This window comes from Rutidosis leptorrhynchoides, chromosome 3 (genome assembly GCF_046630445.1).
Source record: "Rutidosis leptorrhynchoides isolate AG116_Rl617_1_P2 chromosome 3, CSIRO_AGI_Rlap_v1, whole genome shotgun sequence".
NCBI classification, from domain to species: Eukaryota; Viridiplantae; Streptophyta; class Magnoliopsida; order Asterales; family Asteraceae; genus Rutidosis; species Rutidosis leptorrhynchoides.
Window position 1 is genome coordinate 120,427,319 of NC_092335.1, and position 13,352 is coordinate 120,440,670.

Consider the following 13,352-nt stretch of genomic DNA (forward strand, 5'->3'; position numbering starts at 1 on the left):
AGATGTAAAACGGGTATCTCGATCCGAAATAATAGATATAGGAACCCCATGCCGAGCGACTACTTCCTTGATAAACAATTTAGCCAAGGTCTCCGACCATATCGCTTCCCGAATGGGAAGAAACAAAGCACTTTTTGTCAATCGGTCAACTATCACCCAAATTGAATCAAATTGGGTTCTCGCTGTCTTTGGTAACTTTGTGATAAAATCCATGGTAATGTGCTCCCATTTCCACTTCGGGATTTCTAACGGTTGTAACTTACCATACGGCTTTTGGTATTTGGCTTTAACTTGCAAACACGTGACACATTGCTCAACATACTTAACAACATCACGTTTCATGCCCAACCACCAATACTCCTTCTTTAAATCAAGATACATTTTTGTTGCGCCCGGATGAATGGAATACTTTGACTTATGTGCTTCATCAAGTAGCACTCGTCGATAATCCCCCATCTTAGGCACCCACACTCTTCCTTGAAAAGACAACAAACCACGCGAACCCATAGTAATGAATTCCGATTGCCCCACAATTCGTTCTGCATGCTTGTTGTGAACGTAAGCTTCAATTTGAATCACACCAAGTTTTTCAAGAAAATCGTTAGTAATAATTATACGTAATGATCCTACTCGTATAGCCGAATGTTGACTCTTTCGACTTAATGCATCCGCGACCACATTCGCCTTTTTCGGATGATAAAGTATTTCACAATCGTAGTGTTTCACCACATCCATCCATCTACGTTGACGATAATTCAAATCTCTTTGATCAAAAAGATGTTTCAAACTCTTGTGATCCGAATAAATCGTACACTTGACACCATACAAGTAATGGCGCCAAATTTTCAACGCATGAACAACCGCCGCCAACTCAAGATCATGAGTCGGATATCTCGTTTCGTGTTCCTTTAATTGTCGAGAGGCATAAGCGATGACTTTACCCCTTTGCATTAGAACACACCCGAGCCCATTTAAAGAAGCATCACAATAAACCGTCTTGTCTTCTACCCCTTCCGGCAATACTAACACCGGAGCTTGACATAATTTCTCTTTTAACAATTGAAAAGCAATTTCTTGCTCGTTCTCCCAATTAAACCTCGCGTTCTTTCTCGTCAATTTTGTCAATGGAGAAGCGATCTTAGAAAAGTCTTGGATAAACCGACGATAATAACCGGCCAATCCGAGAAAACTTCGGATTTCCGTAGGCGTAGTCGGTCGTCCCCAACTCTTTACCGTCTCAATCTTCCCCGGTCTACTTGAATACCATTTTCGTTCATGATATGGCCAATGAATTGAACTTCCCTTAGCCAATTCAAATAACTCTTCAAAAGACTTAGCCGCTCCCCGACTAATCTTACCGTTAAACTCATCATTCATGGTACGGTAGAAATCTTTCATTAGCTTGTGATCGTCACCAACATATTCCGGACAAAAACGAGTCTTTGCCAAGAAGGTAGACTTGAGAGTAACCAAGTCCATTGAACCTTGTTACAAATTGTGCAACTCGTCCCGGATTCTATCAAGATCGGAAGAAGTTCGGTATTCTTTGAAAAATTCCTTCTTAAACTCTTCCCACGTCAAACTCATACATTGCTCCTCACCGTACAAGTTGATTTTATCATCCCACCACAACTTAGCTTCTTCCCGCAACATACTAGAACCATACCTCGCCTTCTTCTCGGGAGGACATTCCGCGGTACGGAAAGCTCCCTCGATATCGAAAATCTAACATGTGCTTTTCAACGGATATCGTACCCCATTAAACATCGGGGGTTGAGCACCCTTGAAATTTTTGTAATGGAAGTCCCGCCTTCCATTCCCACCGTCACCATCACCCCTTTCACCATGAGGATGAATGTTTCTAGCTTCTAATGCCTCCTTGATCGCGGCATTCATTCGTTCATTGATCATTTCGGTCACTTGTCCATCAACCGACTCTTGGAAGACCTTTCGGACATCGTCAAGAAAATCCTTCTTTAGCCTTTTAAAGATGGCCTCAACCTTGGCCGTGAGTTCAACGTCCTCACTAGTACCTCCGTCATTGGTGTCGTGTCCATTTCTCATCTTCATTCTATAAAACGAAGTAAATTAAGAAACGAAACGAAAGGACTTAACACATATGTATATACATATACACCACACTACCCCATCTTGCTCAACAATCGTTGTACATCGCTTGTTTGACACGATTTGAACCCGTAACAATGGTAGCTAATCATTGTTACGCGAGCACGTCGCATTAACTTGCTAGTACAACGCCTGTCTCGCTTGATGATTGCTAAAACAAAACAATTAGTGCAAGGTTAATTCATATAAACCCTAGCACTAACAATTCCCATTCCGACCCAAAGTCCTACAAGTCCCGCATAAAGCGCGCACACATTAAAGTCTAAGTCTAGGCACCTATCTCAAGTCGCCTAAATCCCTTAGCCCATGCTCTGATACCACTTGTAACATCCCGACTTCAATTCACCAAAACGTGTACCAAAAAAAAAAAATTCTGCTGTAGCATAACTGGACGGCGTTCAGTTATCTGGACGGCGTCCAGCACTTAAGACCGGGATGACGTCCAGCATATCTGGACGGCGTCCAGATTGCCTGGAAGCTGCTGTCCCCGGGTTCAATTTACACGAGCGAAAATCCCGCTACCCGACACTTTTAAACAAAAACCTTTTTACAGCATATCACAATATAAAAAAATAAGAGGTTTCCGTCATCAAAACAAGTTTTCAACATCGGGCCCACATCGACCCGTCTCACGCATTTCGATCAAAAATACAAGTTTCGACCAATACAAGTTTAATTTCCAAACGACACTAGAGCATGGTGTTTGGGGTTAAACTACCCAAATCTTGTCGAACTTCCAAAAGCTAACCCAAAAGCATCCCCTATCAAAATAAGCGGGAGACCACTAATCCAACCGAATACCTTTGCCTTTGTCCACGCCGGAGCCTAAAAAGGTAAACAACGAGAGGATAAGCTAACGCTTAGTGAATGCAATAGTTATACACGTACATATATAAAATACCTACTTGCACACTTACCCAAATACCGCATACATGCTAGCAACGCAAAAGAGATTAATATCTTAAGTACAAGGCTATTAACCTCCTATATCACAAGCTAGCATAACAAGGGCACATATATGTATATAACTCGAACCATATAATATGCTTACAACTCAACACGAATAACCATGGTTAACCAATCGTACAAGGGAATGGCGCTCGCGAAAATGCCATCGGTGTTCATAACATCCGTTAGTGTACTTAACACCTCGTATCACTAAACCCTAGGGTGATACCTTAACACCTCGGTACTTCAGCCCGAGTGGCATCTTAACACCTCGATGCTTCACTCTTTATCTTACGGAGTGGCGTCTTAACACCTCGACACTTCACTCCTAGGTGGCATCTTAACACCTCGATGCTTCACCCCGAGTGGCATCTTAACACCTCGATGCTTCACCCGTCAATTTCTTAGAGTGGCATCTTAACACCTCGATGCTTCACTCCGAGTGGCGTCTTAACACCTCGACACTTTACTCGTAGGGTGAAACGTGGTGGCTTAGCACCTCGACACTTCACATCTAACGCTACAACAAATAGATACATTATATACCTGCGCATATAATTATTCCACTCACCTTAGGGTCTTTTGCGAAAGATAACCGAGCTTGCAACTTCAATGTAACGTACCTATTACATTTAGCACATAATCAATCACAACTCAAGTTGGTCAACCAACTTACTCCCCATTCTAGTGCCATTTTGACCCAAGATGCAATTCCGACCCATTTGCACCCTTAACCTTAATATTTGGGTCAACACCAACGAAACCCTAACACTAGCCAAAATATGGTCTTAAACACTTTATAATCACAAGTTTAGTGTGTTCTCATACACATTTAACAACCTAGGTCGCCCAAGACCCATTTGACCCATTTCGAGGTCAACACGCCCATTTGGGTCACCCACAACCCAAATGACACCCACTAATATTAACTACAATTGTGCTAGTGATTTACTAAGCCTTTAAGACTCATTTGCACACTTTAACTTTTCAAAACCCTAGGTTAGTCATCTTTTGGGTCTTCATGACCCAAACTTACCCAAAACCCCCCAAATCACTAACAAATGGGTTTTAAGTGCAACACTAACCCATACCCTAACCCTTAACATAATTTAAGTAAAGAAATTAGGTTTTATAACTTACCCACACAATCACCACGTAGCTAGCGATTAGATGAACAACATTAGAACTCGCACTAAGGCCCGATTCAACCTCTTTCTTCCTTTAATGGAGCTCTCTCACACTAGAACCTCCTCTCTCTCTAGGATTTAATGGAAGATGATAAAGTAGATGGAAATGGAGTAATGAGGCTCACCAAAACTGATCTAGGGTCTTAAAGTCGTCCACACAGTGAAATTACCAAACTACCCCTTTTTAAATATCAAAATACCAAAGCTGGCTCGTCAGGCCATCTGGACGGCGTCCAGCCCTTCAAAACGGGATGGCGTCCCACCATGTTGGACGGCGTCCAACTCAACTGATAAAAACTGGATCTTACATAAAGTGAACACAAATAAATGAATTCTTGTTTTAACAAGTTAAATGACCATAAGTTATGTATCTTAGATCAATCTTACATGTGTAAAAGTTATAAACTAGTAAGCTTAAACTTTCTTATTCTTGAACTTTCAAAGTTAGACTTTGGTTACAAGATTTATGATATCAAAGTTAACAAGTAATCTTTGACCAAGTAACTCAAACAAATCGAATTCCATAAACAAAAATAATAGATTTAAAGTTAAAAGTAAACAAGTTCAATTAAGGATCCTTTATATAAAAAGATATCAAGTTACAAACTTGAATCTTCATGAAATGAACTTTAAAGTTCTAATACTTGAACATAAAGAGGATCTTAAAGCATTTGATCCTTAAATTTGTTACAAGTTTCATGTAGAATCAAAAGCTACAAAGCTTTGATCCTTGTTCTTGCTTCTTTATCATAAAAGTGATCAAAGGTTGCAAGATAACATGAAGATTGAAGTTATAAAAACCAAAATCCAATAATAAATAATGATGATGATGAGCTACGGTTTTGAAGAAGAAAAAGAAGAGAAAAGGAGTTAAAACCTTCAAGTTCTTCAAGAAAAGTTGAGACAAAAGTAGAGAGAAATTTGAGAGAAAAGTAGTGTGTGTTTTTGAAATGAAATTGTGAGAGTTAGAATGAAATGGTGGTGGTGTTGGTGACCCTATAGGCCGACGGTTGCAATGGGTGGGGTGGGGGGACCATTTGCTTGCTATTGGATGGTGGTACATGGTGGTGGTTATACATGTTGGGTGACATGGCATAAGGTGTTAAAACATGTAAGGAAATGGTACACTAGCATGCTTAATTTTGTCTAATCTACTAATGGACTTTGTCTTATACTTAATGGGCTAAATTAGTCCATTAACTAGTCCATTAAGGGAGCCCATTAAGTTAAGTAGGTTGGGCCTTTAATTAACTAGGTACGTTAAGGTATTAGGTCCATTAAAACTAACTAGTAAGCATTAGTAACCACTAAGCATAATTAAGGAACCATAAAGCTAGGTAATTGTCATAAATAAATAAAAATTATGTTTACGTAGTCATAATATTCCAATTATGACTAAAGTTTAACGTGTACCAAGTACGTAGCTTGTTTTAAACGGTAAGTGACACTAACGGTCGTAAATGAATTCAAGGATCATGTCAAGCACTTAATATCACATTGTAAGGCATTAACAAAAATAGTTAACATAATTAATGACCCCAGAATATAATCTATCACATTACGCACAAATACGCAGTTTCGTGAAAGAAATAAATATAATTAAAAGTCGAAAAAGTCGGGTCGTTACAATTACCTATTGCTTTCTTGAAAGAGTTCGTAAAAGAAATATTTAAATCTTCGATTAGATGTCCTGCACGAATAATGTTATTCCAAATCCCCGAGGCCGGGGGACGAGCACGCCCATCCCTCGAACTCAGGCCACCATCGATACCATAAATACTACATATGATTTTGGTCCAGAGGCTCTTGGTTTCGGTTTTAAACCTCCACCACCATTTCCCTAAAAGTGCAAGATTTTTGCCTTTTAGGGAGCCAATATTTAACCCTCCCGCCACATAAGGTAAGCAAGTCGTATTCCATTTAACTCAAGCAATTTTAGAACCCGATAAATCCCCGCCCCAAAAGAAATTACGTCTTACACTCTCAAGAAAGCTTATCACACAAGACAGAGCACGAAAAAGTGCGAAGTAATACAAGGGAAGACTACTCAATACCGATTTAAGAAGTACTAATCTTCCACCGAAAGACAACGTCCTCATTTTCCAATCCGAAAGTCGTTTTCTAAATTTATCAATCACCGGAGTAACTCATATATCTATTTCAACATCATTCAATACGATAAACGCTTTTTGAACTTTATAATTAAATGGCCCAATTATGTTAATTTCTTCATATTACTCCTAAAAACTAAAAGCCACCGGCTTTTTAGTCGTAAGCCGTTTCAGTTTTTACGCATCGTCGTTTTGAGTTTGCGTTCACATTACAAACGGTCCCTCAACTCCCGTTCAATTTACACCACGATCCTAAAGTTTACACTTTTCCAGGGGTAGAAAGTGTAAATATATAATTTTATTAAAATAAAAAAAACTAATTCCACCCGAATTTATAACGGGTCCTATTTTCTCGCTCGGTGCGAGTTAAATTTCTCGGAGCCCACCGTTCAACTCGAAAAAATCTCGCGAACACAACGTGACTAACTATACGCGAAACGGACATCGTTAAAAAAAAATACTAAATAACGGGCCCTATATTCTCGCTCAGTGCGAGCTAAATTTTTCCGAGACCGCCGTTCAACTCGAAATAATTTTACGAACACAACGCGACTAACTATACGCGAGACGAACATCGTTAAAAAAACACTAAATATTTTGGGCTATATTTCATACATATACATACGCGTCCGACAAGCAACTCAACCTACTAGATATATTAGGTACCAAACAACGTATATACAAATTCGACTGCGCGTTGAATATAACCGCAGCAACGTGCGTTCGAATTTTTTTTTCTTTCTATTTTGCTTTATTTTAGATGCCCATATAGAAAAATGAGAAACTCCCCTCCTTATAACCGAACCATGTGGCAAGGTTATTAAGGTCACAAGAGTGACTATAAAAGAATTTTCCAATAAATTCTTTATGAGACGCGGTACAAAATTCGTATCATTACCTACTATAATCCAATATATAAATCTAATAGTCACTTCACTTCATACTTTATTACTTTATTATTTATCTATATATTCCCAAATTGCAATTTAATAAAAACCAGTGGAGAAGCTATCACTTGTCGGGACTCCATTTCGGATATAATTTGTTATGTTTGGTTCGTAAAATTATTTTGTGTTTAACGGTTATGTTGGTTAAACCTATCCCAAGTCATACGAAAATTTAAAGGCGGTTAAAAATTTAGATGGATTTGTTGGAGAGTTTTATGAAAAATAAAGAAGTTACGATTTGGCCCTTGAACTTTATCTGTAGACCCCTATGGAGTTTACATTTTTTACCCTAAGAATTTACATTTGGCGCCCTAAAGTTTGTAATGGTTCTCAATGTTTAGTGTCGTGTCATTGTGAGTACAATCTTTTTGCACGACAAATGTAAATTCTTAGGGTAAAAAATATAGAGAATAATATATATATATATATATATATATATATATATATATATATATATATATATATATATATATATATATATGTTATAATAATATATACATATATGTATATATATGTATATGTACAAGAAGTCATAAATGGATGGCTTTATAATAATATATACATGTACAAGAAGTCATAAAATGGATGCCAATTTTGTAGTATAAATACCTCATGTATTAGCATTGTAAAATGTACCATTTCATAGAATTATATGAAATACACACTTATCCTCTCTTTTACTAATATTTCATAAATAAGTATAATTGTATTTTGTAGTTCTTTTATTAAATTATAACACGTTATCAGCACGATAATCTTAATACTAAATATGGTTGGCTCTGCCACCAAAATGATATATGGTCGGTTATACCACCAAAATGATATATGGTCGGTTATACCACCAAAATGATATATGGTCGGTTATACCACCAGAATGATATAGGTCGGTTATACCACCTGAAAAAATATATGGTCGACACTGTCGCCAAATTTTCATTTATGGTTTCAAGAATGCCCATTGATTTAAGATGCATTTTTACTTTTATAACCCATGGCATGTAGTTGTTTCCAGTTGATTCTAAAGGAGTAAATTTAAGCTTTTCCAGATTCGACATTTTCTATTATCAAAAATTAAAACAAACATCATGATAAATTAGAGTCAATTTATATTCATAAGTATATAAACATTAAACATAAATTTAATATAACATAAATGATAAGTAGGTGACAGTGTCGACCATGTGTAAGCAATCATAAATAAATGTTATATAACAAAAATATAAATATTAGTAAACATAAATGAAAATTTATTGATGAATGCTTACAAAATAATTATGTTGATGAATGCTTACAAAATAATTATGTGACTGTAGAAGATCCCCATGTTTTATGGGAAGGTCTCAAAAGCAGATTCAATAATCAAAGAGAAATTTTACTTCCAGCTGCAATGGAACAATGGAGAACATTAAGGTTCCAAGACTTTAAGAAAGTAAATGAATACAGCTCAGCTCTGTATAATACATGTTCACAACTTAAATTCTGTGGACATGAAATTAGTGATGCAGACATGATGGAGAAAACTTTCTCCACAATGAATGCTGCAAACATCACAGTGCAAAGAAATTTGAGAATGCTAAAGTTCAAAACATATCCTGAACTTAATTCATATCTCTTAGTTGCAGAGCAAAATGATGAGCTATTAATGAAAAATCAGCAATCCCGTCCTACTGGTACACTTGCAATCCCTGAAGCAAATACTGCAAATAATTATAAACAGGGACAAGGACGCGGGCAAGGTCGTGGTTATAATAACCATCACCATCATCATGCCAAAAGCCATAACTATGGTAGAAACCATCCTTATGGTAATGGTAATGGGCGTGGACGTGGTCGTGGTCGTGGCCGTGGTGGTCAAAGAAATAGTAATCCACGAAAATATAAATATCAACCACAAAACAAGCCCATTAAACAAGATGTTGAAGAAAATTCTTCTAAAAATTCTGAAGAATCTTGCTACAGATGTGGTAGAATGGGCCACTGGGCTAATACTTGCCGAACATCTAAACATCTTGTTAAGATGTATCAGGATTCGCTGAAAGGTAAAGAAAAGGAAGTAAATTTTGTGGATAATATTGATCCAACAGTCACTGAGAAACCATCTGATTTATATGAAGATTTCTTGAATGTTTAAGTTGTGTGTCTTTTGAAAAATAAACGATTTAATATCGTCTGTCTTTGTCATTATGTTTGCTAAATGTTTCAGTACTATCTATTTGCGTTTAAAATATTGTGTAATATTAATGTACTCACTATTTATTTCTTATATATGAAGTTCAATATGAATTTTGCTGGAATACAACATCAATCAAGTGGTGGAGATCTCTGTATAGCAGACAGTGGAACTACACACACTATACTTAAATCCGAGAAATATTTTATTGATCTAAAACCAACGGAAGGAACTATACATACAATATCAGGACCTGCTAACTTGATAAAAGGGATAGGAAAGGCAAATTTCATACTACCAAATGGTACAAAATTTTTAATAAATGATGCCTTATTTTCTCCCAAGTCAAGCAGAAATTTATTGAGTTTCTCCGACATATACCTTAACGGGTATGATTATCAGTCAGTGACAACAGAAAATGAGAAATATTTAAGTATCACTGACAAGAGTCATGTGGTTGAAAAACTGCCAAGACTTAGTTCTGGATTACATTATACACATATAAATGTACCAGAAATACATATGGTAGTTAACGAAAAATATATTGATCCTGGTGTATTAAGTTTATGGCATAACAGATTAGGCCATCCAGGATCAACAATGATGAAAAGGATTATTGAATGTACTCATGGACATCCACTAAAGGATAGAAAAATCCATCATGATACAATGGTTCCATGTACATCTTGCTCTCTTGGAAAATTGATAACTAGACCCTCACCACTTAAGGTTGAGAAAGAATCACCAATGTTTCTTGAAAGAATTCAAGGTGATATATGTGGACCAATTCATCCACCATGTGGACCATTTAGATATTTCATGGTTCTAATAGACGCATCTAGCAGATGGTCTCATGTTTGTCTGTTATCAAGCCGTAATGTGGCATTTGCAAAATTTCTTGCCCAAATTATTAAATTGAGAGCTCATTTTCCTGATTACACCATTAAAAGGGTGAGACTTGATAATGCTGGTGAATTTACATCTCAAGCATTTAATGACTATTGCATGTCTATAGGAATTGTTGTTGAACATTCTGTTGCTCATGTGCATACACAAAATGGTTTAGCCGAGTCATTGATTAAACGTTTACAGTTAATCGCTAGACCATTGATAATGAGAACAAAACTCCCTGTATCTATATGGGGTCATGCAATTTTACATGCTGCTGCATTGATTCGCATCAGACCAAGTGCAAGTCATAAATATTCCCCCCTACAACTTGCTTTTGGTCAAGAGCCAAATATTTCCCATCTTAGAACATTTGGTTGTGCAGTGTATGTTCCAATTGCGACACCACAACGTACAAAAATGGGTCCTCAAAGGAGGTTGGGAATATATGTTGGATATGAAACATCTTCAATATTAAGGTATATTGAACCTATGACAGGTGACGTTTTTACAGCACGTTTTGCTGATTGTCATTTTAATGAAACATTGTTCCCTAGATTAGGGGGAGAAATGAAATATAAATAAAATGATGTTTCATGTATGTTGATCCTCGCACAAAAGAATGCGAAAAGAAAGTTCAAAAATAATGCATATGCAAGAAATTGCAAATCGATTACGTGATGCATTTAAAGATACGAAAAAGAGTGACTAAATCATATATAATAGCAGTAAATGCTTCAGCTAGAATTGAAATTTCAAAAGCTGGCAATAATGTCACTCATGAATCTTTGCCACTTCTGAAACGTGGAAGATCAATTGGTTCCAAAGATAAAAATCCTCGAAAAAGAAAATCAGCTGATAATGAGGTAAAATAAAGTGTTCAAGAAGAACCAAATATCAATACTCCTTCTGCAGAGGATATTGATAAATGTAAATACATAAATTGCGATAAATTATGCAATATTATGGAACCGAAATGGAATGACAAATATTGATGAGAATTTTTCATATAATGACATCATGAATAAAGATGATGAGCTGGAACCAAAATCTATCATTGAATATCAAAATAGACATGATTGAGCTCAATGGAAAGGAGCAATACGGGCTGAATTAGAATCGCTCGATAAAAGAAAAGTTTTTGGATCAATCGTTATCACTTTTAAAGATGTAAACGTATGGGATACAAATGAATTTTTATCAGAAAAAGAAATGTGCAAATGAAGTTACAAGGCAAAACTAGACTTGTAACTCAAGATTTCCCACAAAGACCAGAAATGAATTAGGAGGAAAACTTATCCTCCTGTAATGGATACAATTACTTATTAGATACTTAATCAACCTGGTAATTATTTAAATGCATCTCATGGATGTTGTTACTACTTATCTGTATGGATCACTTAATAGTGATATATATGAATATACCTGAAGGGTTAAGGTATCATAAGCATCTAATGCAAAACCCAAGGGAATGTATTCCATTAAATCACAAAGATTTTTAAATGGGTTTATACAATCGGGACGTATGTGGTATAACCCATTAAATGACTACTTGATAAGAAAAGGGTATACATATAAACTTATTTGCATGTATGTTTTATAAAAACAATGTTCGGATACGTGAACATAGTTGTTTATATCAATTATCTTAAATAAAGAAATCTATGAAGCCATTCAACTTCTAGAGAAAGATTTTGAAATAAAAAAAATAAAGTATTACGTTGATTTACATATTGAGCATATGACTAATGACTTACTTATACATCAAACAACTTATACCGAAAAGATTTTAAAACATTTTAATATGGACAAGACAAAAACCATTAAGTACTATTATGGTTGTTAGATCTCAATATTGATACTAATCCATTTCATCCCCGAGAAGAACATGAAGATGTTCTTGGTTCTGAAGTTCCATATCTTAATGCAATTGGAGCTCTTATGTACCTTACAAATTGTACGAGACCTGACATTTCTTTTGCAGCAAATTTGTTGACAAGGTTCAGCTCAGCCCCTACAAAAAGACATTGGAATGGGATCAAGCACATATTTTGATACCCTTGAGGAACTGCTGATTTAAAATTATTTTATTCTAATGCTTCAAAACAAGATTTGGTTGATTATGTATATGCAGGTCATTCATCAAATCCTCATAAAGATAAATCTCAAACTCGGTATGTTTTCCTAAATGGAGATACCACAAAATCATGGCGTTCTAAAAAACAAACACTTGTTGCAACATCATCAAATTATGCCGAAGTGATTGCATTACATGAAGCCACTCGGGAATGTTTTTGGTTAAGATCAATGACACAACTCATTATTGATTCTTGTGGACTAGAACGCAATAAAAGTTCAACAACTATCTATGAAGATCATCCAGCTCGCATAGCACAGATGAAAGAAGAGTATATCAAAAGTGACCGAACAAAACATATACCTCCTAGATTCTTCTCATACACTCAAAATATCATCAAGGACAACCAGATTGAAATGAGATATGTTCAATCCAGCAAGAATTCTGCTCATCTTTTCACCAAAGCATCTTCAACTGCTATTTTCAGAACGCATGTTCATAATATTGGCATGAGGCATGTTCAAAAGATGTAACAGCTCAGCAATGTCTACTTGAGGGGGAGTCAACTATATGCTGCACTCTTTTTCCCTTAGCTAAAGTTTTTATCCCACTGGGTTTTTCTTTGGCCAAGGTTTTTAACGAGGCAGTAAATTGTAGTTTATCTCCAACAAAACAAAAATTGACATCCAAGGGGGAGTGTTATAATAATATATACATATATGTATATATATGTATATGTACAAGAAGTCATAAATGGATGGCTTTATAATAATATATACATGTACAAGAAGTCATAAAATGGATGCCAATTTTGTAGTATAAATACCTCATGTATTAGCATTGTAAAATGTACCATTTCATAGAATTATATGAAATACACACTTATCCTCTCTTTTA